This window comes from Ochotona curzoniae, unplaced genomic scaffold (assembly GCF_017591425.1).
Source record: "Ochotona curzoniae isolate NIBS_2020 unplaced genomic scaffold, NIBS_Ocur_1.0 scaffold_4506, whole genome shotgun sequence".
NCBI lineage: Eukaryota > Metazoa > Chordata > Mammalia > Lagomorpha > Ochotonidae > Ochotona > Ochotona curzoniae.
Genome location: NW_024467119.1, coordinates 77,417,011 through 77,443,189, shown reverse-complemented (window position 1 = coordinate 77,443,189; position 26,179 = coordinate 77,417,011). Strand labels below are relative to the sequence as shown.

Below are 26,179 nucleotides of genomic sequence, written 5' to 3'. Positions count from 1 at the left end.
TGAAGTTTGGACATCTCTTGAGATTTGGATTTAGTGTTTTCTAGCAAAAATAATTTCTCATGAATTAGTAGGAAAACTAGCATATTCTCTTTAATTCTATATGTGTAGTGACTAACTGAATCTAGGTAGTTTGTGTGATCTTTGGGTTTGAATATTTTTTTAAACAAGTTTTATAAATTTATTTGAGAGAGCTGTTGATCAGGTGTGAGGGAGCGGGCACACACATTTCCACACACAGTTTCATTCTGGAAATATCAGCGATGCACTTGGATCAGGTTGAAGCTTCAAGGTGGACGCTCAGTGCAGGGCTCCCACGTGCCTGGCAGGGCCTCAGTTACTGGGGCTGTCGCCTTCTGTCTCCAGGGCAAGCATGAACCGGAAGCTAAAGTCCAGAGCAGAGCCAGAACTCAAAACCAGGCACTCCTGGGAGGATGTAGGCTTCCTAATCAGGGTTCTAACCTAGGCTGAACACCTACCCTGGCTTCTGTATCTGTAAGGAAAAGATCATTTTTATCTCAGAGGTTATAAAGTGCATATACATATTTTTTTTAGTTTTTCTTTTTTTTGGTTTTTTTAATTTTTTTTTTAAAGATTTATTTTTATTATTTTTTTTATTGGAAAGGCGGATATACAGAGAGGAGAGACAGAGAGGAAGATCTTCCGTCCGATGATTCACTCCCCAAGTGAGCGCAACGGGCCGATACTATGCCGATCCGAAGCCAGGAGCCTCTTCCGGGTCTCCCACGCGGGTGCAGGTTCCCAAGGTTTTGGGCCGTCCTCGACTGCTTTCCCGGGCCACAGGCAGGGAGCTAGAAGGGAAGCGGGGCTGCTGGGATAGAACCGGCGCCCATATGGGATCCCGGGTGTGCAAGGCGAGGACTTAACCACTTGCGCCACCGCGCCGGGCCCTCTCTATGTATTTTTTAACAAGACATTTAAAAGTGTTGGATTTAACGTTAGGATTGAAAGGTAAGTGATCTTGATAGTAATATTGATCATCAATTTCAAATGAAATGATAGCATATCTTTTTAGATTTGTCTTTTTTATTGGTAAGGCAGATTTTCAGAGAGAAGGAAATGCTGGTTCATTCTCCCACGGGCTGAAATGACTGGAGCAGAACAATCTGAAGCCAGGAGCTTCCTTTGGGTCTTCAACACGTGTACAAAGTCCCAAGGAACTTGAGTCATCCTGTGCTGCCCTCCCAAGCCACAGGCAGGGAGCTGGATCAGAAGTGGTACATCTGGAAAACGGACTGGTGTCCATATGAGATGCCAGTGCTTGAAGGTAGAAGATTAACCCACTGAACCTTGGTGCTGGCCCTGATAGTGCATTTTTGTTTGTTTGTTTTTTTATGAGCAAGACAGGCAATATAAAAGAGGTTCATTTTCTAACATGAAGCAAACACTAAAATATAATTCTGTAAAGTTACCCTAAAAATTATTAGTGTCTGTACCACCAGTTCAGTTTCTTGATTTTTGAAAATGATTTATTTATGTGAAAGATTGAGTTATAGAGAGAGAGGAAGAGAGATTTTCCATCCACTGCTCTCTTTCCAAATGGGAGACGTGCAGGGCTGGGCCAAGCCAAAGCCAGGAACTCAGAGCTCCCATGGGTCTCCCGTCTGGGTGGAGAGGCTCAGGCACTTGGTCCGTCTCCTGCTGCGTTCCCAGGCACATTATCATGTGGAGCAGCCGGGATTCAAAGTGGCCCTTGTGGGAGGCTCGTGTTACAGTTTACAGCTTTAACTCACTGGGTTATAATACCAACGCCTAAATCTTCAAATTTTGTATCCAAAACCTTTGTTAAATTTTCTCATATTCATCATTTTGTGATTTCTTTTCTGTAGTCATACTATTGATATTTCTTTTATTGTGTTAAACATAGTGACAATTTTATATTATACATCTGATCATTTTGCTATCCATTAGTGTTTGGACTCTGTTTTTGACAGACTTATTTTGCTGGTTCTTGGGTGTGTGTTTCTTCATTATTTTGTTAATCAAAGAAAGGAATCTGTGAGGTTACGAAGTGTGGATTTTTGTCGGTTCAGTCTGAGGCTGGGGTTCATGCCTCTTGCTGGGATTCGGGTTGCTTTGTTGTGTTCACTTCTCTACCAACCCAGAATCTCTTAACTAAAATTTCATTTTCATATTACATATATATATATATATTAAGCTTTTAGGCAAGATTTTTTTGAAAGGCAGTCTAACAGAGAGAGAGACAGAGAGAGAGAGAGATATCTTCCATCTGCTGGTTGACTCCAGAAATGGCTGGAATGGTTGGAGTTGGGCTGGCCAGGAGGCAGGAGCTTCCTCCAGGTCTCCCACATGTGTGCAGGGCCCCAAGAATGTGGATCATCCTCCGCTGCTTTCCACCAAACAGAGTAGAGCTTGGATCTGATGGTTCACTTCCAGTGCTGGGCGGAGATCACATCTGGGAGCTGGGAATTCACGTCCAAGTCTCCTGCAGGGCTGGCAGGATGCAGCTGCTTGAGTCGGTGCTGCCTCTTCGGGTCTATGTTAAAGGAAGGTTGATTCAGGAGTCAGAGCTGAGAATTTAACCCAGGGGCTCCTGTTGGGGACTTGGCCAGCTTAGGCAGTGTGTCTTAACTGCCTACCCTTCCTTTGTCACCCCTTGTCTCTTATTTCCTTCTTCATTTTTCATAGTGTTTATCTCATCATTTTTATTGTATGTTTCCTTATATTAGAATATGAAAATAGGACTATCAATATATGAATATGAATGTACAAACTTCCCTTGCTATTCTTTTGCCAGTACCTAACACATAGTAGGGGGTGGTTGAATCACTGTGCTGTGTTTTGAGTAGATTCTGTTTGTTTTCATAGCAACTCCTGTCAAGTAGGTGATTTAATTACCTTTTTTAAAGGTGGGGGTTATTAGACTTGTAGAATACCTTGACCCATCATCACCTACTTCTTTTCAAGGTGTGCATTGGTAGGAAGCTGGGACCAGGAGTGGTCTTGGGTCCAAATGCAGGTACTCTGAAAGGAATTTTATACATCGCAAGCAGTACTTTAATCGCTGTGTCAGACACCTGCCCCCAAAATCTAGAGTGTGCTAATTAGTTCCCTTCTGCTGGTTTACTCTTCAAATACCCACCAAGGCTGGGCCTTGGCAAGGCCAAACCTGGGAGCAGTCTAGGTTTCCCATGTGGGTGTCAGGGACTTGCCCACTGAGCCATCACCTACTGCTCTGCAAGCACCTGGAGCTGGGCAGAGAGATGATACCTGAAGCCAGTGGCTGTGGTGGGGACTGTCAGTGTCCTCGGCACTCACCCGCGGTGTCATCTGCCCACCGTTCTTGCTGGGATTACTGCAACACTTTCACAATGGATTTTCTCCTTTTCCTCCTTCTTGCCCCGGTTAGTAAGTGGCTAATGCAAAGAACTATTTTGGGTTTATTATTTAATCTACTTAATTACAAAAGCTAAAAAACACGAAGCATTTCAGGTTTATACAAATGCATAAAAGAATAGTTGTGTTGGGCCCCTGCTTGATAGCGTAATGGTTAAGGTCCTCACCTTGGGTGCGCCCGGGATCCCATATGGGTGGCAGTTCTAAACCCAGCAGCTCCACTTCCCATTCAGCTCCCTGCTGTGGCCTGGGAAAGCAGTTGAGGACAGTCCAAAGCCTTGAGACCCTGCACCCATGTGGGAGACCCAGAAAGAAGTTCTTGGCTCCTGGCTTCAGATTTGCACAGCACTGGCCATTGGGCTCACTTGGGGAGTGAATCTTCAGATGGAAGATCTTCCTCTCTGTCTCTCCTCCTCTCTGTATACCTGCCTTTCCAATAAAATAAATAAATCTTTAAAAATAAAAGAAAAAGGAATAGTTGTATCCTCCAGAGACAGCTTAGGGCTTTATCAAAGGTCTTTCATTTATTCCTATATATTCCTATGCCACTGTAACAAAGAATTTTGTATTTGTTTCCTGGGACTCTATATAATTTGTTCCCTGAATGGCAATATTTCAAGGTTACTAAATTTTGAGGAAAATTTTCTAAGAACTTCGCATCTGTTGCCAAAGTTTATGTCAAAGTGAGGTGGTTTCCATGGTATTCTAGATGTCATGCTTTGTGTTCTCTGACGGGATCTGTTGGGTGCTGTGCTGTTCTGAGGATGGTGGCATTTGGCTGCTTTGTCTCCTAAGATGAGTTTGGGTTTAAAATCATGTGATGAAAGCATGAGTTTATGTGTAAGGCTTGATTATTTATAATTTTCTTTGTGCATTTGAGATAGAAATGTAGTAATCTAAAGTAGCAGAGGGCAGGAATAACTGTCAGGAGGTTGAGTGAACTTGGGGATTGATGCTTTCTTCCTGTTAGAGGTTTATTCATATATTGTGTAACTCATTTACCTTTAAAAAAGAAGGAGGAGAACTTCTCTAGCTCACTGTAATTATGACTTTGAAAAAGTTTTTTTTTTTTTTTAAGTTCTTGTGATTAGTGGAATAGGAAGTAAAATATTCCTATGCAAATTACGGTTCATCGCAGTCCTGAAGGCATCTAATCATTGAAACTATTGTGTAATTGAAGCTCTTATTTCTACCTGGAAATGCAAATTAATTGGTTATAAACAAGGAGAATCCTTCCTATATAAATGTGAACATATGAAAACTTGCTATGAAACAAGCTTCCCAAAATAATTTTGCCTCAGGCAAGTCAAAGTTGGACTCCAACCAGCATGTTTTCAGTTAGCTTTTCTGTTTTCTGGCTCCACTGGGCAAACTGTTGGTGATTGGAAATCCTTTTATTCTTCCTGCCTCTTACTGGACAGTGGACATTTCTTTGTAGATTTTCTTCCCCTGCCTCTGCCAATGGCATTGGAGAATAGTCATTGCCTTTCCTCTTTTAGTTTTGTTTCTTCTTTTTTCTTCTCTCTTTTTTTTTTTATTAATAAATTTTATTTTGACATTCTTTACATAGTTAATTAGGGTAAGAAGGTTCAAGGGCTACAGGAAAGTGGATAATACTAATATGTTTTCCATATTGTTACCTTCATGTTTAAAAGGGGGGTATTAAGGGAGAAGGCCCACCCAATTTCCCACCCTCCCCAAGTCCCGGGTGTAGGGCATGCTCTGAGGTTCTTGCTCAAGTGGTTTTGATATTGCAACAGTTATGAATCGCTGTCAATCTTGCCGCTCCAAGCACTATGAGGTCTTTGAAAAATCCACTGATTGACATAGTCCATCATAGCTTAGATGGTTGGTTGACCCGTTCTGTCTTCTCTCTTTTCTTTGTTATGGTTCTGAGTCCAGCATTTAGATTAGGAAGATCTCCAAAGAAACTTCTTGTATGTGCTAACAAGTACAGGGCCTGGCACCGTCCATCGCTCCAATCAGCTGGTGGTTGCAATTCCTGGGTTGGTTCTGTTTTCACTCCCGTCTTCCACTGGAGCCAATGGGTGTTGCAGTCCAGTCTGGTTCTGCCCAGCACATACTTGGCCCTCACATAAACCAGCGGGAGCTGTAGCCTAGGTTGGAGCGACCCACAATAACCCCAACCAGGCCCACCCCCTACCCTGGTTTGCCAGTAAGTGTAGCAGTAATCCAGTCTGTCCCACATCCCATTCCACCCCAGCCGCTGTCTTAGTTTTATGTCCTCCCGTGGAAGTGGTAACCCAAGAGGGATGAGCCCACTATTTCCCTCCCAGGCCTCTCCCACTCCCAGATTCCAGTTGATGCTGCCCAAACAAACCTCGTCCACTTTAATTTTGTTTGCACCAGTAGGAATAATCCGCCCAGCCTGGCTTTTCCCTGATCTAGTCCACATGAGGCGCACAGGTGTGGTAGCTCTGCCTAGTCTGGTCTGCCCCCATCCCAGCCCATGCTCTCCTGCGGAAGTAGCTGTCCAGCAAAGGAACCCTCCCTTATTCCCCTGCCAGCTCTGCCCACTTCCTTGCTTGTTCTCAGGCTGGTTGGGCGCTGCGGTCCCTTCTGGTACAGGCAACCTCACCTCGGCATTCCATAATGTGCACTAGTCTTTGTTGCGACCGACCCTGGGTCGACCCACACTGGTGCCTGGATTTGCCAGTGGATGATGTGGACAGATTCAGCCTGGTCTTGCCCCCACGTCTGCCAACTGTATGCCAGTGGGTAGGTTTCCATGGCCTTTTCTGGGCTGTTTCCTATCATGTTTCTTGCGTTTACCTGCCAGGTCTGTGTCCTGCCAGAGGAGTTGCCCAGGCTCCTCCATCAGAACCTCTCCCAATGCCAGGTTTCACGCTTACCAGTGGGTCCATGAGCCAACCCTACTCAGTCCACCTCCTGTCATAGCAGGAACTGTGGCTTTTCCTGACTGGCCTTCAACCCAATCTGGTTCTTGCTGTTGGATGTTCCAGCCCAGCCATGGTTTGTCCATACCCACGTATGGCTCACACATGGCTCAGTAGGGGTTTGAGACCCTGCCTAGTCCATCCCACATCTGCCCTGGTCCTCCAGAACACCAGGGGGAGTCGGGGTCCGGCCCAGTTCGGTGCATCCAATCCCAGTCCACACTTGTGCCAAGGGAGACTACAACTGTTTCCAGATCAGAACGCAGCCCCCTTCCAGGCCACGCGCCTCTTGGTGGGAACCTCAGCCCAGCTAGGGTTGTCCCCTTTGCTCCCAAACCGGGTCTGTTCCCAGGCATAGATCACATGCCTGCCAATGGATGCTCTGACTCAGCTTGGCACAACCCCTCCCCTGTCCCGAACTCTGCCTTAGACACTGTGGCTTAGCGTCCCAGGCTCCCACAGACCAGCAGGTACAAGAGCCTAGCTCGGCATGACCTCTGCTCCCTCCTGGGTTCTAGTTTTACTTGTGGGCTAAGGTTTGCTCAGTCGTGCCTAATCTACTCTGTTCCATTACCAGTTGACACATTGGCCAACTGTTGGAGCTACTTGTGCAGGGCAAGCCCCAAGCCATAGCTTCTGCATGACTGGTATTTGGTGCTCAGAATTATTAGTGATTACAAGTTTTGCTAAGGAAGAGTTACTGCCTCTTTCAGGTCCAAGAAGCACAATGGGTTCAACCTGGAGCTAATTAAGCAGCAACTCAAAGAACCAAATCCCCAGAGCTCCCCAGCTGGGCGGCCAGCAGGCGGAGCCTGGCACCAATGGCGCACTGGCCGCCCGGGGAGGATGGCTCACCATGTGCCCATGGCGGCCGTCCGGGATCCAGGCATGAGACGCCCCGTCCTGAGACCCACCAGCTGCCAGGAGGCAGCTGGAGGTTTAAATAACCCAGGCCCAAGGTCGCGCCCCTCCCAAATCCCATTCACCGCCCCATGAAGGCGGCGGGTGGGCCCCGGACCTGCCCAGTCCCGGAGGCCTCCCCCCCTCGGTCTACTCACCCCGAAGGAAGCGGCCCCCGAAACCCAGCAGGCCCGGGGAGGACGGCTCACCATGTGCCCATGGCGGTCGTCCGGGATCCAGGCATGAGACGCCCCGTCCTGAGACCCACCCTTTTTTCTTCTCTCTTAAAAAGATTATTTATTTTTATTGAAAAGGCAAAGGAGAGAGAGTGAAAGAAACTCTTCCATGCTGTGTCTCACTTCCCAGATGGTCACAGTAATGTGGGTTGAGCTGATCCAGAGCAGGAGCTTCTTCCAGGTCTCCCATGAGTGTGCAGGGGCCCAAGGACTTGGGCTGTTCTCAGCTGCTCTCCCAGTTCATCAGCAGAAAGATGGATGGGAAGTGGGACAGTAGATAGAAATGGCACTCACAGGAGATACTGTGTCTCCAGCTGTGTCTCCATTTCAGTTCCAGTTTCTTCTTTTGCTTAAAGAAAGACCTGTAAAATCTTCCTTTATGTGCTGGTGCCTTGGCGCAGCAGGTTAGGGCTCTGCCTGTGCTACTGGCATCCCATAAGGGCACTGGTTTGAGTTCTGGCTGCTCCATTCTGATCTAAAGTTTTGCTAATGGCTTTGGGAACCAGCAGTAGAGCATGACCCAAGTGCCTGGGTTCCTGTAGCTATGTGGGAGATCAGGAAGAAGCTCTCGGCTCCTGGCCTCAGGCTGGTGGTGGGCAAGTTAACTCATAGGTGGAAGATCTCTTTCTGTGTGTGTCTCTGTTTTAACTCGTTCTTTCCAATGTAAATAAGTCTTTTAAAAAAAGATTTATTTATTTTTATTGGAAAGTCAGATCTAGAGAGAGGAGGAGAGACAGAGGAGGATTTTCTATCTCCTGGTTCACCCCTCAAATGGCTGGCCACAACAGCTGGAGCTGATCTGATCTGAAGCCAGGAGCCAGGAGCTTTTTCCATGTCTACCATGTGAGTGCATGGTCCCAAGGCTTTGGGCCATCTTTGACTGCTTTCCTAGGCTACAAACAGCAAGCTGGGTGGGAGAAGTGGAGCAGCTGGGGCATGAACCAGTTCCCGTATGGGATCCCAGCACTTGCAAGGTAAGGATTTATCCAATGAGCCATTGCAGCAGGCCCTGCATAAATAAATCTTTAAAAAAAATTTTTTTAAGCAACTACAAATGGGTAGATCTCATTATTTATTTTCCTATTATGTTTATTATCCTGAGTGAAAACATTAGTATGGTGCCTGGTGACCTTTACTAATGGCCTTAAATGCAATTGCTTTACAAGCCGTCCCCCTTCTTTTTTTTTTTTTTTAATTATTATTGTTTTATGATACAGTTCCCTAGGCTCTGGCATTTCTCATCCACCTCCCCAAATACGCTCCCCTCCTTATTGATTTCCCCATTAGTATTATAGTGGGTGGTCTTTCATGAACGGTCATAAGTCCATTGTTCTGGTATTGAAATGTTTCCTGACATTGTGGCATGGATAGTGTTGGAGAGAGTCTAGCATCCTACTGTCAGGACATTTTCAACTTTTTCTGGGAGTCCATCTTTGGATGCAGAGACTTACTGCACTATGTCTCCACATCTGGACATGTCAGTCTCTGCTACATTTCTATTAATTGTCCGATCGTCTCTCTTTTATGTTAATCATCCTACTGATTTTTTCTTTAAATAAACATCTTTATTTTACCAAATATAATTTATCAGTTAAGTTGCCATCTGTCAATTCAGTTATAGTAACTATAAATAATTCTTTTTAAAGACACAGTTCTGCAACTTTTTAAGGATACAAGAGTAAACCAGTATTGCTCCTTGTAGCCAGGCAAGAATACATGAACTTGGTAAGATCTGGGGATCAGAAGTGAGTCTTCTACGAAAAGAAACTTCATTTTCTCCCCCTTAGCCAAAAATATGGAACGCTTCATGAATTTGTGTGTCATCCTTGCATAGGGGCCATGCTAATCTCTGTATTGTTCCGATTTTAGTATCTGTGCTGCCGGAGGGAGCACTTCATCCTACTGATTTTTTACAAGATCTTCCCTAATTGCACTTTAGGCCATGCTTTAGTATCCTGTGTTGATGGAGGAGACCCAGTGCTGATCAGGCCTCTAAGCCATGTGCAACATAAGGTTGGCATCAGTCATGAATAATATCACAGATTGTATAAGAGAAGAAAAAAAATCACCATAGTGCATGTGTAAATGAAGCTTAGTAGTTATTGGGAAAGCACTGCTTTGTAAAGTGTTTTTCTCCAGTTTAATTTATAACTACTAAATTGGTGTTAAAAGGCTGACTAGAATATTGAAAGAATTTTTACTAAAGTGGAGAACTATTGGTTTACAGTCCAAAGATCCTGTTCTTAGAAAAATGAAGGGGCCAGGTTGTGATACAGGGGGTAAAGACACTAGCTGTGGTGCCTGCGTCCCATCTAGGCATTGGTTCATGCCTTGATTGCACTACTTCTGATCCAGCTCCCTGCTAATGGGGAGAAACAGCAGAGGATGGCCCAACAATTTGCGTCCCTGCCAGCCATGTGGGAGCTCGAGATGAGGCCTCCGGCTCCTGTCATTGGCTTTGCTCAGCCCTGGCCTACATGGCTATCTGGGAGGTGAACTGGCAGATAGATGATCTGTCCAATGTCCCCTCACCCCTCTACACACCTTTTTCTCTTTTGCAAATAAACAGAAACCTTTTTTTTTTCTTTTTAAAAAGTCTTATTATTAATTACATTGCATTATGTGACACAGTTTTATAGGTACTAGGAATTCCCCCCACCCCTCCCCTAACCCTCCCCCAATGATGGATTCCTCCATCTTGTTGCATTACCACAGTTCAAGTTCAGTTGAGATTCTTTCATTGCAAGCATTTACCAAGCATAGAGTCCAGCATCTTATTGCCCAGATAAGTTCAGTGGCCTCTTGGGGAGACCATCTCTGGTCTGAAGGTAGAGCCAGCAGAGTGTCATCCCGATCAATTAAAAGCTCCAATATAACATCAGCAACAATTTATAACGTCATGGAATTAGTGGACATAGTATTGAGTAACCAATATGTGAAAAAAAAGGCAAGTTCTTAACCACATCCCGTGACTTCTTCATTGACATTTCAATTTTAGTTTATATACAACCGGGTTCTATACACCTTAAAATGGCTATAGATTACTATTCAGCTGTCTTGTGTCTATTTTCATTATAGTATTTAGTATTTTATAGCGTTGAAGCATAATTTTGCTGAACCTGGCTTTTTTTTGAGTAGTCTAGACTGGCTTATAACTGTAACAAGACATATGTCAACAGTTTAGGTGCAGGACAGTTTTAGGAGGGGTGTGCAGAGAAGTCTTCTGCACCCTAGTGAGGAGTAACTAATCTTTGTGTCCCACCTAGTGAGGTATAAGTGAATCCATGCTGACCGTTTCCTGTCTGATTCTAAGCTTTCTTTGTTGTTCTCTATCTGTTCTAGATTATTTGTTTGTTTGCTTGATAAACAGAAATCTTGAACAAAATTTAATTTAAAAAGATTGTGAAGTCCTTACCCACGTGTTGCTCTTAGTCTGTATTAAGCAATGATGATAGATTTAATCAACCAAAAGATGATATGTGTGTGGATGTTGTAAGTATGTAAAGCAAATACTGGTTCCCAGAGTCTTCATGTCAGCTCTATAATCCACACAGGTGATGTTTTGGTTTTCTGAGTGTGAAATCAATGATTTTGGAGCTTCATTTTATTTAGGAAAATACGGTTTAAGTTTCTTCCCATTGTCCCTATAAATTACTTCTCTGTAGTGTATTTGGAATAATGGAATTATTTTACATTACATCAGATCTGGCTTAGTTTTTTTTAAAGTATACTCTTCAGACTCTTAGTGACCGGAGAGGCACCCCCCCAACAGGTGATATTCTGTTGCACATTTGTACATAATAACTTACACTTTCCTGTGTGACTATGAAAAGAACATTTACACATTTAGAATGTTTGTAGTTATAGTTTTTAAAAGAGATTTAGTTTATTGTTATTGGAAAGTCAGCTATACAGAGAGGAGGAGAGACAGAGGGGAAGATCTTCCATCGCTGATTCACTCCCAGGCGCCTGCAATGCTGGAGCTGAGCCAATTCGAAGCCAGCAGCTGGGAGCTTCCTCCAGGTTTCCCACGTGGGTGCAGGGTCCCAAGGCTTTGGGCCATCCTCCACTGCTTCCCCAGGCCCCAAGCAGGGAGCTGGATGGGAAGTGGAGCTGCCAGAATTAGATCTGGCGCCCATATGGGATCCCAGCACGTGTAAGACGAAGGCTTTAACTGATATGCTATCACGCTGGACCATGTAGTTTCAGTTTTAATACATGTGGTATACTGGAAAATATTTGTTGAATTAGGGATTGGAGTAGATAGAAATCATTTGGGTTATTAACTGTCATTCTTAAACCTCTCATTTTCTCCTTGTCGAAATATGTTCATTAAGTTATGTGTATTTAATACACATTAAATTCCAATGTGTGTTCATTAAATTTTTGTCTTGACTGAAATCCAAAAAAAGAAAAAAAAAGAAACAAAAACCAAATTTGCATGTTAACAGCATTTTTGCTGGTAGGAAGAACAGTTTTGTTATGCCACCATTTTTATAATCCTGTTTATTTCTTCCTTTTTTGTTGCTATCTCTCCCTTTCTGCTACCTTAAATTATGAAAACATTATAATAAAAGTCAGAATGTCTTTTTTGTACCTGTTATACCAATACACTCAAATAGGATCTTGAAATTTCCTTGGGAAGTCAAGCCACAATACAGAAAATGTACTTGGAGGCATATTAATGTTAGAGGATGAAGACCTATAATAGAGTACTATTTAAATTTTTTTGCTTGTGGATGGTATGCCAGTTAAAAATGGCAAGTATTTATTTTAGAATATTAGATATATAAAATCATGATTTTTTTTTAAAAAAGACATTTATTTGAAAGAGTTAAAGGGAGAGAAAGAGATCTTCCAGCTGCTGGGTCACTTCCCATAAGGCTGCCGTCGCTGGACTTGTGCCTGCCAAAGCCTGGAGCTAGCAGCTTCATCTGGTCTGCCACTTTGGGTCTGGGGCCTAATGCTTGGACCATCTCCCACTGCTTTTCTCAGGCCATTAACTGGGAGCTGCTTTGTCAGGGAAGCAACCAGGACCCTAAATGGAGCTCGCATTGGGGTCCTGGTGTTGTAGGCTGCAGCTTCATCTGTGACACCTCAGCACTGGCAGCCAGATCGTAATTAAGGCAGATGGCTATGGTTTTCTGAAGTGTGATCTGCTTTTCCTCCGCGACTAGATTTGTTGTTGTTGTTAAGTATTTTAAAAAATTGTAGCCTAGTTGCTGAGGTCCTGTCCCTTCTAGTTTCTTGCTTGTCACCTGGAAAGTTGTAGAGGATAGCCCAAAGCCTTGTGAAGAAGCGCTAGGCTCTTGGCTCCAGAAGAGCTCAGCTGTAGGCTGTTGCAGCCACTTGGGGAATGTACCAGTGGATGGAAGATCTTTCTCTCTGTCTCTCCTTCTCTCCGTAAATCTGATGTTCCGATAAAAAGAAATTAGTCTAATTTTTTTTTTAAATGATTGGAAAGGCAGATATATAGAATGGAAGGTTTTCCATGTGTTGGTTCACTCCCCAAATGGCTGCAGTGGCTAGAGCTGAGCTGATCCGAAGCAAGGAGCCTCTTCTGGGTCTCCCACACGGGTGCAGGATCCCAAGGCTTTGGGCAATCATCTACTGCTTTCCCAGGGCACAGGCAGGGAGCTGGATCAGAAATAGAAAAGCTGGGAAAGGAACTGGTGCCCATTTAGGATCGCAGCATGGCCTGGCACGTGCAATGTGAGGATTTAGCTGCTGAGCCATTAACAAGTTCAATATAACTTCTTAGTTTCATTGGTGCTTGCCACTAGTGTTTTTCTGCAGTTTATTCCCCTTATGCAAGGGTAGTTTGAACTCTTTTTGAGACAAGCCGTGAAACATGGAAAATGGGACTAATGGCTTACAGTAAGTGTCTTCAGAATATGGGAAGACACTATTGCAGAAGGGACTGAATAAACGTTTGCTAAATGAGGGAATGAGTATATACTCATTATGAACGGATCTCAGAGGGATGAGGAATCTTTACAAAGTTTATGAGAAAAGTATATTGTGAAAAATGAATTCAATTTTTTTGTGCTCAGTTATTTTAAGAAACCTATTAAAATTTATTTGAAGGAGAGAGAGAGAACACTCCCATGTATTGATTCATTCTCAAAGTGCTCACAGTGTCCAGCACTGAGCCCTTCCTAAATTGGGTGTCAGGGAGCTCCATCTTGGTCTCTGATATGGATGGTGTGGTCCCTGTCATTGAAACCCTCACTGCTGCCTCCCAGTTCTGCATTAGCAGGAAGCTGGAGGCCAGAGCTGGAGCAGAGCATCAACTCAGAATATTCCAGTGTGGGAAACAAGCATCTAACTAGAATCTTGGCTTCTAAACACCCACTCCAATTTTTTTTTAATGATTTACTTATTTTTATTGGAAAGGAGGATATATATAGAGGAGGAGAGACAGAGACAAAGATCTTCTCTTTGATGATTCACTCCCCAAGTGAGCACAGTGGCCGGTACTCGCCGATCTGAAGCCAGGAGCCAGGAACCTCCTCCGGGTCTCCCACTTGGGTGCAGGGGCCAAGGCTTTGGACCATTCTCCACTGCTTTCCCGGGCCACAAGCGGGGAGCTGGATGGGAAGTGGAGCTGTTGGGATTAGAACTGGCGCCCATATGGAATCCTGGCATGTGCAAGGTGAGGATTTTAACCACTGGGCTATCATGCCAGGCCCAACACACCCACTCCAAATTTTAAATTTCATTTTTCTTTGACCCTTTTGAAATACCTTCATATTATTCTAAGAGATAAAGTGTAATCAATTTAACTTTTATTTTACAAATAATGACTCATCTTGCTGGGTCAGGTACTAGCCAGTGTCTGCTTTGTATCCATCAGCCATTTGTTTCTGGGAATCCAGAGACAGCAAAAACCACTCCTATCTGGGAAAGGGTACCAAAGGACAAAAATTACCACAGGCTTGCAGTTTTCTCTTTGTGGCACAAAATTATCTATAGATATGTTTTTACATTAACTAGGTAACAGAATCTCAAATGCTATTTAAACATTAACATTAAAATATTTAAGCATATTTCAGGCCCAGTGTGATAGCGTAGTGTTTAAAGTCCTCCCCTTGAATGTGCCAGGATCCCATATGGGCACTGGTTCTAATCCCTGCAGCTCCACTTCCCTTCCAGCTCCCTGCCTGTGGCCTAGGCAAGCAGTCGAGGATGGCCCAAAGCTTTGGGACCCTGCACCCGCGTGGGAGACCCGGAAGAGGCTCCTGGCTTCAGATGGGCTTGGCTCCAGCTGTTACAGCTGCTTGGGGAGTGAACCCTCAGTTGGAAGATCTTCCTCTCTCTCTCCTCCTCTCTGTATATCTGAGTTTCCAATAAAAATAAATAAAATCTTAAAAAAATTTAGAAAATGCAAAAAAAATATTTAAACATATTTTAGTTAAACAATATATAGTGCAGAAAGACCTGTATTTAAACCTAATTCTGCAGCTTTCAAACTGTATGTAACCATATCCTTGTCCCTTGATCATTCTCAGTCTGTTAATTTGTAAATAGTGACGGTGGACCTGCCTTACTGACCTATTTACTGTGTTGAGGATGAGATGTACCGGAGGCCAGCTCCGGCTGCCTCGAGAGCTTGCAAAGGATGCGTGGATTGGTGGGATGATTAAGAGAAGAGATCAGATGTGGACCACTATGGCATGATGCTCATAATGGACAACTCAGAAAAGTTGCCTTTGTTATTTATATACAAGTCATTGGAAGCGTTTGCACAACATCCAATTGTTTCATTTTTACTTCATTACAAAAGAATAATTATGAAATCAATCCTAAAAAAATTATTATTATTTTACTTCAGAGAAAATATTTTCAGCAAGCAATAATATTTCTCATTCAAACCTGCAGCGACCTGGCTGAAGTCAGGAACTCTACGGTTGGCAGCACATGTGATTACATACTGACAAGCGGTTTGCTTATATTTAAAATCAATTTTTACTAAACACTAACTAATATTGCTTAAAATATTAAGAGTACAGAGTTAAAAGATAAATGAAAGGAATTTATAAAAGTATATAACATAGATTCTTTGCTAAATCTTATAATCAAATCATACATTAATTACCGTCACCTTCACCTAGTGCTGATTCAATTGTTTTTTGTTCTTAGTGTTGACTTCATTGTTTTTTGTTCTTTTGTTAAAGGGCAGTGAAAGGGATCAAGGCAACTCAACTAATCTACAAACAGAGGACCTTTACAAGAAACTTCCTTTTATCTTTATAAACTGTTTTCTTTTCCTAAATATGAGTGCCAATATGATAGAAGTTTTTATAAACTATTTTCTTTCCCTAAATGTAAGTGCCATATAAGGTTGAGATTATAAGCCATTTTTTTTGGGGGGGGCGGGGGGTTCACATTTGTTCCCCTTTAGAAGATGCCCCATATACTTTCTGCTTTCTGTGGTGAAAAACCAAAATGCTTCATTTCAGTTCGAGGCACATGGTAAACAAACTCTTTGTACCTCCATGATCGCCATCTGTTCCAAGATATTATCAAGCCATTTCTTAAGGAAAACATTACTTATATTAGGGCAAGCTTCAGGACAAAGGTGGGCACATAACAGGATGTTTGGAGACCTTATGAGCTCAATTGTACTATTGTATGCTTTTAGCTGTGTGTCATTGCCTTATGTTGCTAAAGATGTTTTTATCATAACATGACTGATCATTTTGAGGTGTTATACCAGTTACAGGAATCACTTCACATTAGCAGAAAAACAACACCACCACCTTCAGGAGAATTCTATGAAACATCAGAGAGGTGATTGAGTTCCATACAATGGGTGAGGGTGAGGCAGCAATGAGGTGACTGGAGACATTCTGCCAGGCCTTGCCACACAGCCAGAAACTCCTCGCAGCCTTGCTGACCAAGGAGCGGTGCTCATCACAGACCCATGCCATCCGACCCAACTGCATGGCTCCCCACAGAGATGAGATGGTAGAGAGAACTTCGACAAATCTTAATGGAGGCATAGTATGAAAGTTAAAATGTAAGTCAACATAAAAACATGCAAAAGAATGTTCATAGCAGAATAGAGTGAAAGAGCTTAAATGTCCATTAGCTGTTACTGACATACAAAATATAGTATATCCACATAGTAGAATATTATTCTGTTGCACAAGGTAGTGAAGAATATATAAATACATATTTCAATATGGTTTAACTTGCAAATATGCAAACATGCGAGTGACAAAAAAACCTACATATTGTATGATTCCATTTATAATAATAATTTTAGTCATGTGACTTTTCTAAAATAGGCAAACCCATAGAGACACAAACTAGATCTGTGGTTGCTAAAGCTGTAAGGAGAAGTAAGAAAGAATGAAAAATGATTTCTAATGGGTATAGAATTTCTTTTTAGGGCCATGATAATTTTTTTAATACATTTATTTATTTTTATTGCAAAGTCAGATATACAGAGAGGAGGAGAGACAGGAAGATCTTCTGTCTGATGATTCACTCCCCAAGTGAGCCCAACCCCAGTGCTGTGCCAACCCGAAGTCGGGAACCAGGAACTTCTTCCGGGTCTCCCACATGGTTGCAGAGTCGCAAAGCTTTGGGCTGTCCTCGATTGCTTCCCAGGCCACAGGCAGGGAACTGGATGGGAAGTGGAGCTGTTGGTACTAGAACCTGTGCCCATATGGGATCCCGGGGCATTCAAGGCGAATGACTTTAGCAGCTAGGCCACACTGCCGGGCCCATCAAATAATTTTTAAAATAAGATTTGCTTATTTGAAAGGCAGAGTAAGTGGGTGGGGGAACGAGGGGGAGAGAGAAAGAGAGAGAGAGGAGAATAATCTTCCATTTGCTAGTTCACTGCCCACATGACTGCAACGCCTCTGATAAGATATCTGAGACCTATTTCGGTCTCCCGCGTGGGTGGCAGGGCCTTAGCACTTGGGCCATCATTTGCTGCTTTTCCAGGCGTATGAACAGAAAGCTCTGCATGTGAAGTAGGGCAGCTGGGACTCAAAGTGATGCCCATATGGGATGGTGCTGTTGTGGGCAGTGGCTTACCATGTTTCCATGATGCTGGCCACAGGTCATGATAATTTTAAAAAATTTCATAATCATGATCACACAAATCAGAATATAGCAAAAATAAGACAAAATGACAAAAGAATATAGTAAAAGTTACCAAATCATTAAGTTTGAAAGGGTGTACATTATTTTTTTTTTTTGTAAGAAAGCTCTTATTCAAAAAGGCAGTGAAAGGTATAGTTTAGAGGACTGAATTGAACTGAATTGAGGAGCCTTATTCATCTTTGTGTACCTGAAAACTGGCACGTGTCTGTCAGTCAAGGACCATATGGTAAAGTGATGAATACGATTGCCTTGTTATGAATCTTGAGAAACTAGCTTTTCTGAGCCTTTTTGTGAAATGCAGATACTTTGCATTTCCTGGGGAGGTTTATGAAGACTGGTGTGGTGTATATGTGTGGTTTAGTGTTTCATGCGACTGTCAGCCTTGTCTGCTGTGCTGGTCGGCTCAGGCCGCTGTTGTGAATGCCACCGACTGGGTAACCTAAAGGGCAGACATTGCTCACAGTGCTGGGGCTTGTAAAATACAGATGGAGGCACCAGCCAGCAGATTAGGCTCTCATGAGCATCCTTTTCCTAGTTAGCTCTCACGTGGCTGAGAGATGTCTGCCTCTTCCTCTTTTTTTTTTTTTCCTTTTTAAGATTTTGCTATGAATTTATTCAAAGGGTAGAAACTGAGGGATAGAGAAAGAAAGAGAGACAGACAGAGAGACAGAGACCGAGACTGACAGGCCGAGAAAGAAAGTGTTCCATCCATGAATGACTCCTGAAACGCCCACGACAGTCAGAGGTGGGTCAGGAGGCAGGCCCTCCATCCGGGTTCCTGTTTGGGTGACAGGGACCCCGGTACATGGGTCATGCTATTCTGCTGTCAAGGACTGGCAGCAGAGTATCTGAAAATGAAACCTGCAGCCCAGTATCAGATGCTGGCTTTGCAAGATCATTTGGGAGATGCCTTTGTGCAATTGGTTGTCCTAGAAGAGATAACATTTTTGGCAGTTTATCAGCTCAGAGGAGATCTGTATTTGTAATCCAGGGCCCTATATATATGTACCTTCTTTTCTTTGGTTTAAGATTTATTTTATTTTTATTACAAAGTCAGATGTACAGAGAGGAGAGACAGAGAGAAAGATCTTCCATTTGATGGTTCACTCCTCAAGTGTGCGCAACGGCCGGTACTGTGCTGATCCGAAGCCAGGAGCCAGGAGCTTCCTCCAGGTCTCGCACACAGTGCAGGGTCCCAAGGCTTTGGGCCATCCTCAACTGCTTTCTCAGGCCACAAGCAGGGAGCTGGATGGGAAGTGAGCTGCTGAGATTAGATCTGGCGCCCATATGGGATCCCAGCACGTGTTCAAGGCGAGGACTTTAGCCACTAGGCCACGCCGCCGGGTCTAATGTACCTTCTTTTCATGTTGGCAGATAGGGAATTCTTGGTTTGGCACTGACTTCCTTTACTTAGCTCCATGAAGACCTGATGGTCTTGGGTTTTCAAAAGTTCCTGAACTTGAATAAGGCCCTTTTAGCTCAAGCAAATAGATAACTATCCCTGTTTTATAATATCGTTGTTTTTCATGAAGTAGATTTGTTTGTTAAATGAAATTTTAATGGAGTAATCTGTTTCTAATTTTTTACAAGAAAATGAATTTGGTTTTTTTCATGCTAAAGGACAACTAGATATTTAGAACACTGAATCTTTGCTTTTAAAAATAATAAAGCTGTATTGTAATTAAATTATAATGACTTCAGGTATATTGACAAATTAAGCATTTTGAATTTATTTGCATTTATGGTAGAAATATTTGAGTTTTAAATTTTTTCTGTGTATATATGTCTGATGAAATCTGTTAATGTGGATCTTTTGTTTTTGTTTATGGGTATTTAGTGCATAAATCATTTTTAAATGTAAATGGATTATTTATTTATTTATGAGTGGACTTCTTTCTGGGGTTTCTATTCCGTTCTGCTGATCGTCTTCTCTGTTTCTGTACCAGTACCACACTGTTTTGAGGACTACTTCCTGTAGTATGTCTTGAGGTCAGGAATTGTGATTCTATCAGCTTTATTTTTATTCTTCAGTTTTTTTTTTTTTTGGCTATTCATGGTCTCTTGTGTTTCTGGATTAATTTTCCTATTATCTCTTCTTTTGCTGTGAATGTTTTTGGGTTTTGATTGGGATTACATTGCATCTGTATATTATTTTCAGTAATATGGACATTTTAATGCTACTGATTGTACTGATCCAGGAATGTGGTCAATTTCTTCATCTTTTAATGTCTTCCATTTCTTTTTTGAATGTTTTGTAATTTTCAACAGGCATAATTTTAAATGTTGTGTATGCCTCCAGTCTTTACAGCCTCTCAAGGGGGTGTTATCAGTTCCATTGCATGTGTCCTGGAACCACAGCTAAGAGGCAGACCCTGGGTTTACACTAAAGTCTGATTCTGGGTTGTAAGGATAGTCTTCTCTGTACATTGTTTTTTAAGCTGGCTATGTCTATTTGTCACAACCCTTCTTTTCTCTGAGTTCTTGCACTCCTATCTGTATGCTTTTTACTCACTTATTTGTTTAGAATGCCATAACTTAGATAAAAAAAAAATCAGCAGTCGTAACATTTTTCAGGGCCAGTATATTGAATATGTATACTTTAGTGTATAGATGGGAAATGGATTGCTTTTATAGCTGTCTGATAGCATTGTACCAGTCTGGCACAGAATTATCTCTCTCTATATCACATATTCCTTATTTTAGTTTTTAATCTAACAGATTACGCCAATCCATGATGGTGTGTCTTTAAATGAAGTAACTGTGTCTCTTTTATTATTACTTTTAATGTCGTTTTCAGAATGAATTTAAGAAATATTTTAAAATGTTTTGGGAGAGACATAATCCAATGTTTGGGTAGCATTGAAGGAGAGAAAGATGGATGAATGTTGTATCCTAAAATAGATGAAAAGGAATAATACTTGCAGGAGGAATTCATTTAATAGGTGTTCATTGAAATTCAGCCATCTGGCCTTCTTTGTTAGTTCTGGGCACCTGTGTTCGTGAATAAAAAGAAAGCAAATCAGTGTTCTTGATCCGTGGAAGTGGATAAAACTGGACAAATATCGGAAGAAAAAGTAGCAGAATTGAATGATCAGATATGCTTTTTTAATATATTTTTATTTTGAATGATCAGATATGATTTTTGCCTGAATACCTATTACCTGCTTATTTCATAACAAAGTATTTAGGTTAGTTTGATTTTGCTAGAATTTTCTGTACATTTAATTTATGCAAATTAATATGTAATTTTAATTTACCTATCAAAATTATTTTGATATTTATTTATACTCTTGTATCAATGTTTCATTCTTTTTTATTGCTGTGTATATAGATCTTTTCTTTTGTTCCCATTTTATAGATCTAGAATTGTTTTTTTTTTTTTTTTCTACTCACCTGATTAAAACCAAATGGATTGTTTTCAGTTTTTGGCATTACAAACAAAGCAGAAATGAGCATTTATGTACAAATCCTTGCAAACAAACTTTTTGTGTCTTAGGTAGACACCTAGGAATAGAAGCCTGGATTGTATGGCAGATGTTTGAGGGTGCCTTAGCTGTTTGGAAAAATGGAATTAAAAGATGTGTTTACTTTTTTTAGTTTTTATTTTTTAAAGATTTATTTATTTTTATTGGAAAGGCAGATATGCAGAGAGGAGGAGAGACAGAGAGGAAGATCTTCCATCAAATGGTTCACTCCCCAAGTGGCCACAAGGTCTGGAGCTGAGCCAATCTGAAGCCAGGAGCCTCTTCTGGGCTTCCACGTGGGTGCAAGGTCTCAAGGCTTTGGGCTCTCCCAGGCCCCAAGCAGGGAGTTGGATGGGAAGCAGAGCTGTTGGGATTAGAACCTGTGCCCATATGAGATCCTGGTGCATTCAAGGCAAGGACTTTAACTGCTACACTATCACGCTGGGCCCAAGATGTGTTTACTTTGATGCAGACATTTTTAATATAATGCATAGTATTTTTTTTTTTAACTTCAATTCATTTGAGATGCAGAGAAAGTGAGCGAAAGTGGGAGAGAGAGAACTTCTGTTCATTGATTCACTCCCAAACTGGTAGCTGGATACTCAGTCTGGCTTTACCAGGTGGGTGACAGCACAGTTCCCTGTGGCATTCCTGCTTCCGCCAAGTGTCTGCAGTAGTTGAAAGTTGGAATGAAGATCTTGAGCAGGGATTCAGTGCAGGCACTCCCACATGGGAGTTAAATTTTTTGTTTACCAGTGCAAAGTATGTGCCTATGTTTAGTATTTGAAGAATCTGTTAAACTGTTTTTCCAAGTGGTTCTCATTTTATCAACAGTAGAATGTTAAGAATGGGAAGAGATATCTGAATGTAGGAATACTAGAAGGTGAGAATTATTGGGAGTCATGTTGGAAGCTTTTGCCATATTGACCTTTGATTTTTTAAAATTTCACCTGTAAAATTAAGACTTATCCTGTGTTTTGAGATATAGTGGTAAGTCTCTAGGAGTTTTTTTCTCTTTCTCTCTCTCTTTTTTTTTTTTACACTGGAAAGCCAGATTTACACAGAGGAGATACAGAGAGAAAAGATCTTTTGTGCGCTGGTTCACTCACCAGTGGCTGGAGCTAGCTGATCTGATGCCCTTGAGCCAGGAGCTTCTTCTGGACCTCCCATGTGGGCCTCCCGAGGCCTTGGACCATCCTCTGTTGCTTGCTAGGTCACAAAGGAGCTGAATGGGAAGTGGAACAGCTGGGACACCAACTGGTGCCCATATGGAATCCTGGCACATGTGAAGTGCAGATTTAGGCGCTGAGCCATCATACTGGGCCCTTCTAGAAGCTAGTCGCATGAAGTACTAGATTTTTAAAAAATTATTTATTTTACTTGAATGAGTTATAGAGAAGGAGAGGGGTGCACATACACAAAGAAAGAGAGAGAGAAAGAGAGAATAGAGAAAGCTTTCATTTGCTGGTTCACTTCCCATGTGGTTGCAATGTCCTGAACTAGGATGATCTGAAGCTGTGAGCCAGGAGCTTTTTCTGGATCCCCACCTGAGTGCAGGGACGCAAGGACTTGGGCCATCTTCTGCTGCTTTCCCAGTCCACAAGCAGGAAGCTGAATGGCAAGTGGTACAGCCAGGACACGAACTAGCACCCATATGGGATGCTTTTTCCACAAGGCTGAGGATTAGCCTGATACGTCGTCACACCAGCCACAGGTGCTGCAATCTTTGTTGCCTCCCAGGGAACATAGCAGAAAGCTGGTTTGAGAAGGGAGACAGGAATCAAAGTGAAGTCATAACCATTGCACCAAATGTCTGCCCCATTGAATGTAAAATTTACCAGGAAGTGAAAAAACCATTAGGCTGGATAATTCCTAAAAACTCACCTGTTATTCAGTTTTTCCATTTATTTTAGGATGTTTAATTATTTTGAAAAAGTTGGAGAATTAGAGAAGGAGCGAGGGAGGGAAAAGGAGATGGAGAGACCTGTTTACTTGTGCACAAAGCCAGGAACTCCATCCACGTCTACCACATGTGGCAGGGACACAAATTTTTGGGCCACATTCTACTGCATTCTGGTTGTATTAGCAAGGAGCTGTGTTGGAAGTGGAGCAGCTAGAACTTGAACTGGTGGCTCTTCTAGCACCACAAACACTTACCCAACCATTTTATGGCTCCTTCCTTCTGAGATGCTTTTGTTTCTGGGCTCTTTCAGTGGATAGGGAGAGGAAGGAAATATGCATGGAGTCACACATGTGAAAATAAGTATATATATATGTACATACATTTACACATACCTATTTCCATGCTTAATATGTGCATGCACACACACAGGGTTACTATTCATCCATTTACACTATCTCCAAATCAAATCCATTCCTATGTGTATATTTTCTTTAAGATTTATTTGTTTTTACTGGAATGACAGATTTATACAGAGAGGGAGAGATGGAGAGAAACATCATCCACCTGCTGGTTCACTCCCCAAATGAATCGGAAGCCAGTTGCTAGGAACTTTTCCTGTTCTCCCACATGGGTGCCGGGTCCCTTTTCTATTTTTCTTTTGTATATTTGTTATTCTGGTGGTTTATGATATTTCTTAAACTTCATAGAATAATGGAATTAGAAGATATGCTAATCCATCATGTATGTTTTTTTCTCTCTTTTTTTTTTCTTGAAGATGTATTTATTTTTACTGGAAAGGCAGATTTACAGAGAGGAGAGAAAGATCTTCCATTTGCTGGTTCACTCCCTAAGTGACTATAATGGCCAGAGCTGAGCTGATCTGAAACCGGGAACCTGGAATCCTTCCAGGTCTCCCAGGCTTGTGCAAGGTGCCAAGGTTTGGGGACATCCTCTACTGCTTTCCCAGACCATAGGGAGCTGGAAGGGAAGTGGAGTAGCCAGGACACAAACTGGTACTCGTTTGGGATCTCAGTGCATTCAAATTGAGGATTTGGCCACTGAGCCATGGCTCTGGGCCCTGTTTTTTTTTTTTTTTTTTTTTTAAATCTTTTTTTTTAGAAAAAAGATTTATTTTATTTTTATTGGAAAGGCGGATATACAGAGAGGAGAGACAGAGAGGAAGATCTTCCGTCCGATGATTCACTCCCCAAGTGAGCGCAACGGGCCGATACTATGCCGATCCGAAGCCAGGAGCCTCTTCCGGGTCTCCCATGTGGGTGCAGGTTCCCAAAGCTTTGGGCTGTCCTCGACTGCTTTCCCGGGCCACAGGCAGGGAGCTGGAAGGGAAGCAGGGCTGCCGGGATAGAACCGGCGCCCACATGGGATCCCGGGCGTGCAAAGCAAGGACCTTAACCACTGCGCCGGGCCCCATAATACACGTTTTTCATGAAACTTTTGAAGATCCCCATATGTGTATATTTACCATTTTTTTTGCCAGAAAATAATTTTCATCATTATCAATGAATTTTAAAAATTTCTTTCATTTGTTTATACCATGGTTGTTGTCTTGGTATAAGACTACCTTAAGAATCTTAAGACTTTTCCGGTGGTGATGAGTTCTCCTGACTTTTTCTCCTATCTTTAGTCTCCTTTATTTCTCTCTATTAGTCTCTCTTTATTTCTTTCCTTTTTCTCTCTTTCCCTTGTGTCCTTTTCAGTATGGAGACTACTGTGTGACCTAAGGTCCTTGAGTCATGTGGTTCTAACTGGGGTCTAGCGAGGTGTGTGATGTTTCAGTCTCTACCTGGTGTGGTGGGGCGATGTCTGTGGGGTTCCCGGGATGAAGATGTGTATGCAGCGACTCCTTTCTCCAAGGGCAGTGTTGATTCCTTGACGGCCTCTAAGATTTCACAGCACCATGGCCCGTGCTCTGGGGATTTCTGGGGACACAGCGTGGGCCGTTTCTTTGAAGCAAAGCTGCTGTGTATACTGCAGGTGGCTCCTCTTACTGGACCCCAAGCCTGGGTCAGCTGTGGGCCTCCCCGTAGCTTGGACTGGCAGCAGAGAGCGCAGACAGCGGGCTGCTGGGACTCTCCTGGTTTTACCTTTCCCCTGGCTGTTGGGCTGCAGTCTCAGTTGCCAGTCTCCCTTCTTCCCCTCTTCCTTTCTCTCCCCATGCTGATTCTGTGGCTTGCAAGGTTCCCTTTCTAATGTTCCCCGGGAACACTCCCCTGGCAATGCAGTCACTTCTTAGCGTTTTGGTTCTTTGGAGGAGGAGGTGAAGTTGGGGCTCCTGCATTTGATCAGAAACAACTTTGGTAGCTGCTTCTTTGTCTTCCCCACATGTACTGGGTCTCCTTTTCCTCATCAGGTGACAGGTGATCTGGTTGGTTTTTCAGAGAGCAGAGCAAGAAATAGGAGAGTAAACTACTGGGCAGCCGGAGGTCATTGTCAAAGACCACACAGAGATATGATTGCTGATTAAAAAAATAAAATTATTATGTTTTGAGCTGATACAGAAGGCAGCAACGATAGCCAGAACAAGACCCCAACTGGAGGGCTGAGTGTTGTGAGTCAGGTGCTTGGGATGCTTGCGTCTGGGTTGGAGTGCCTCAGGTCTCAGCTTGGATCCTAATTCCATCTTGTTGCTGATGTCCACTGGGGGGCACGAGGTGCTCGTCCAGGTACTTGGAGTACTTCAGTCCTACTCTGGCTACTGCGCTTATTTGTGGTCCTTGGGGCTTTTGTCTTGACTGCTTCCTAGCTTTTCCTGCCACCCGTGAAAGGATTCAGAGTGGAGGTAAAAAGATGCACAGGAAAGCAGGATTTATTTAAAGGGATAGCACATACTCAGGTGTGAGTGTTGGACAAAAAGGGCAACAGCTCCCACCACTTTATAGGATGGTGCCTGGTATGGGTGGTACCCTAATTGAATATTCAGATATCAGATATTCAATATCTCCCCCTCCCCCCAGCTTTTTAGGGGGAATCCCAGGTTCATTCTGTCTCAGTATGGGGCTATAACATGTGCCTGGTCCTCGTGGCATCTCATGCAGGAGGAGTGAGGCTCGGAGCGTATAGGAAATGTGCATGCCGAGTCTGCAGCCATGTTGGCATCCATTGCCATGGATGCTGGTGGGCTTCATGCAGTGTGGGGCTGCAGCATGCAGGCAGGTGGCTGTCTCGGAGCTGCTCTTTGCTTGCTATCTCCCTGCCTCGCCACATCAGATGGGAGATTTCACTCTATCTCTTTCTGCCTTC

The 26,179-nt window shown here is 42.8% G+C and overlaps 1 protein-coding gene and 1 non-coding gene across 5 annotated transcripts in view; one reads left to right on the top strand and one right to left on the bottom strand.

The window, feature by feature from the left end:
* The window catches only part of LRBA (LPS responsive beige-like anchor protein), a 633,639-nt gene that overhangs the window by 13,525 nt on the left and 593,935 nt on the right, over nt 1-26,179 (top strand). The window lies entirely within an intron of this gene.
* On the bottom strand, nt 9,219-9,322 carry LOC121147606. The gene has a single exon (XR_005882426.1). It is a non-coding gene; the product is annotated as a U6 spliceosomal RNA (small nuclear RNA).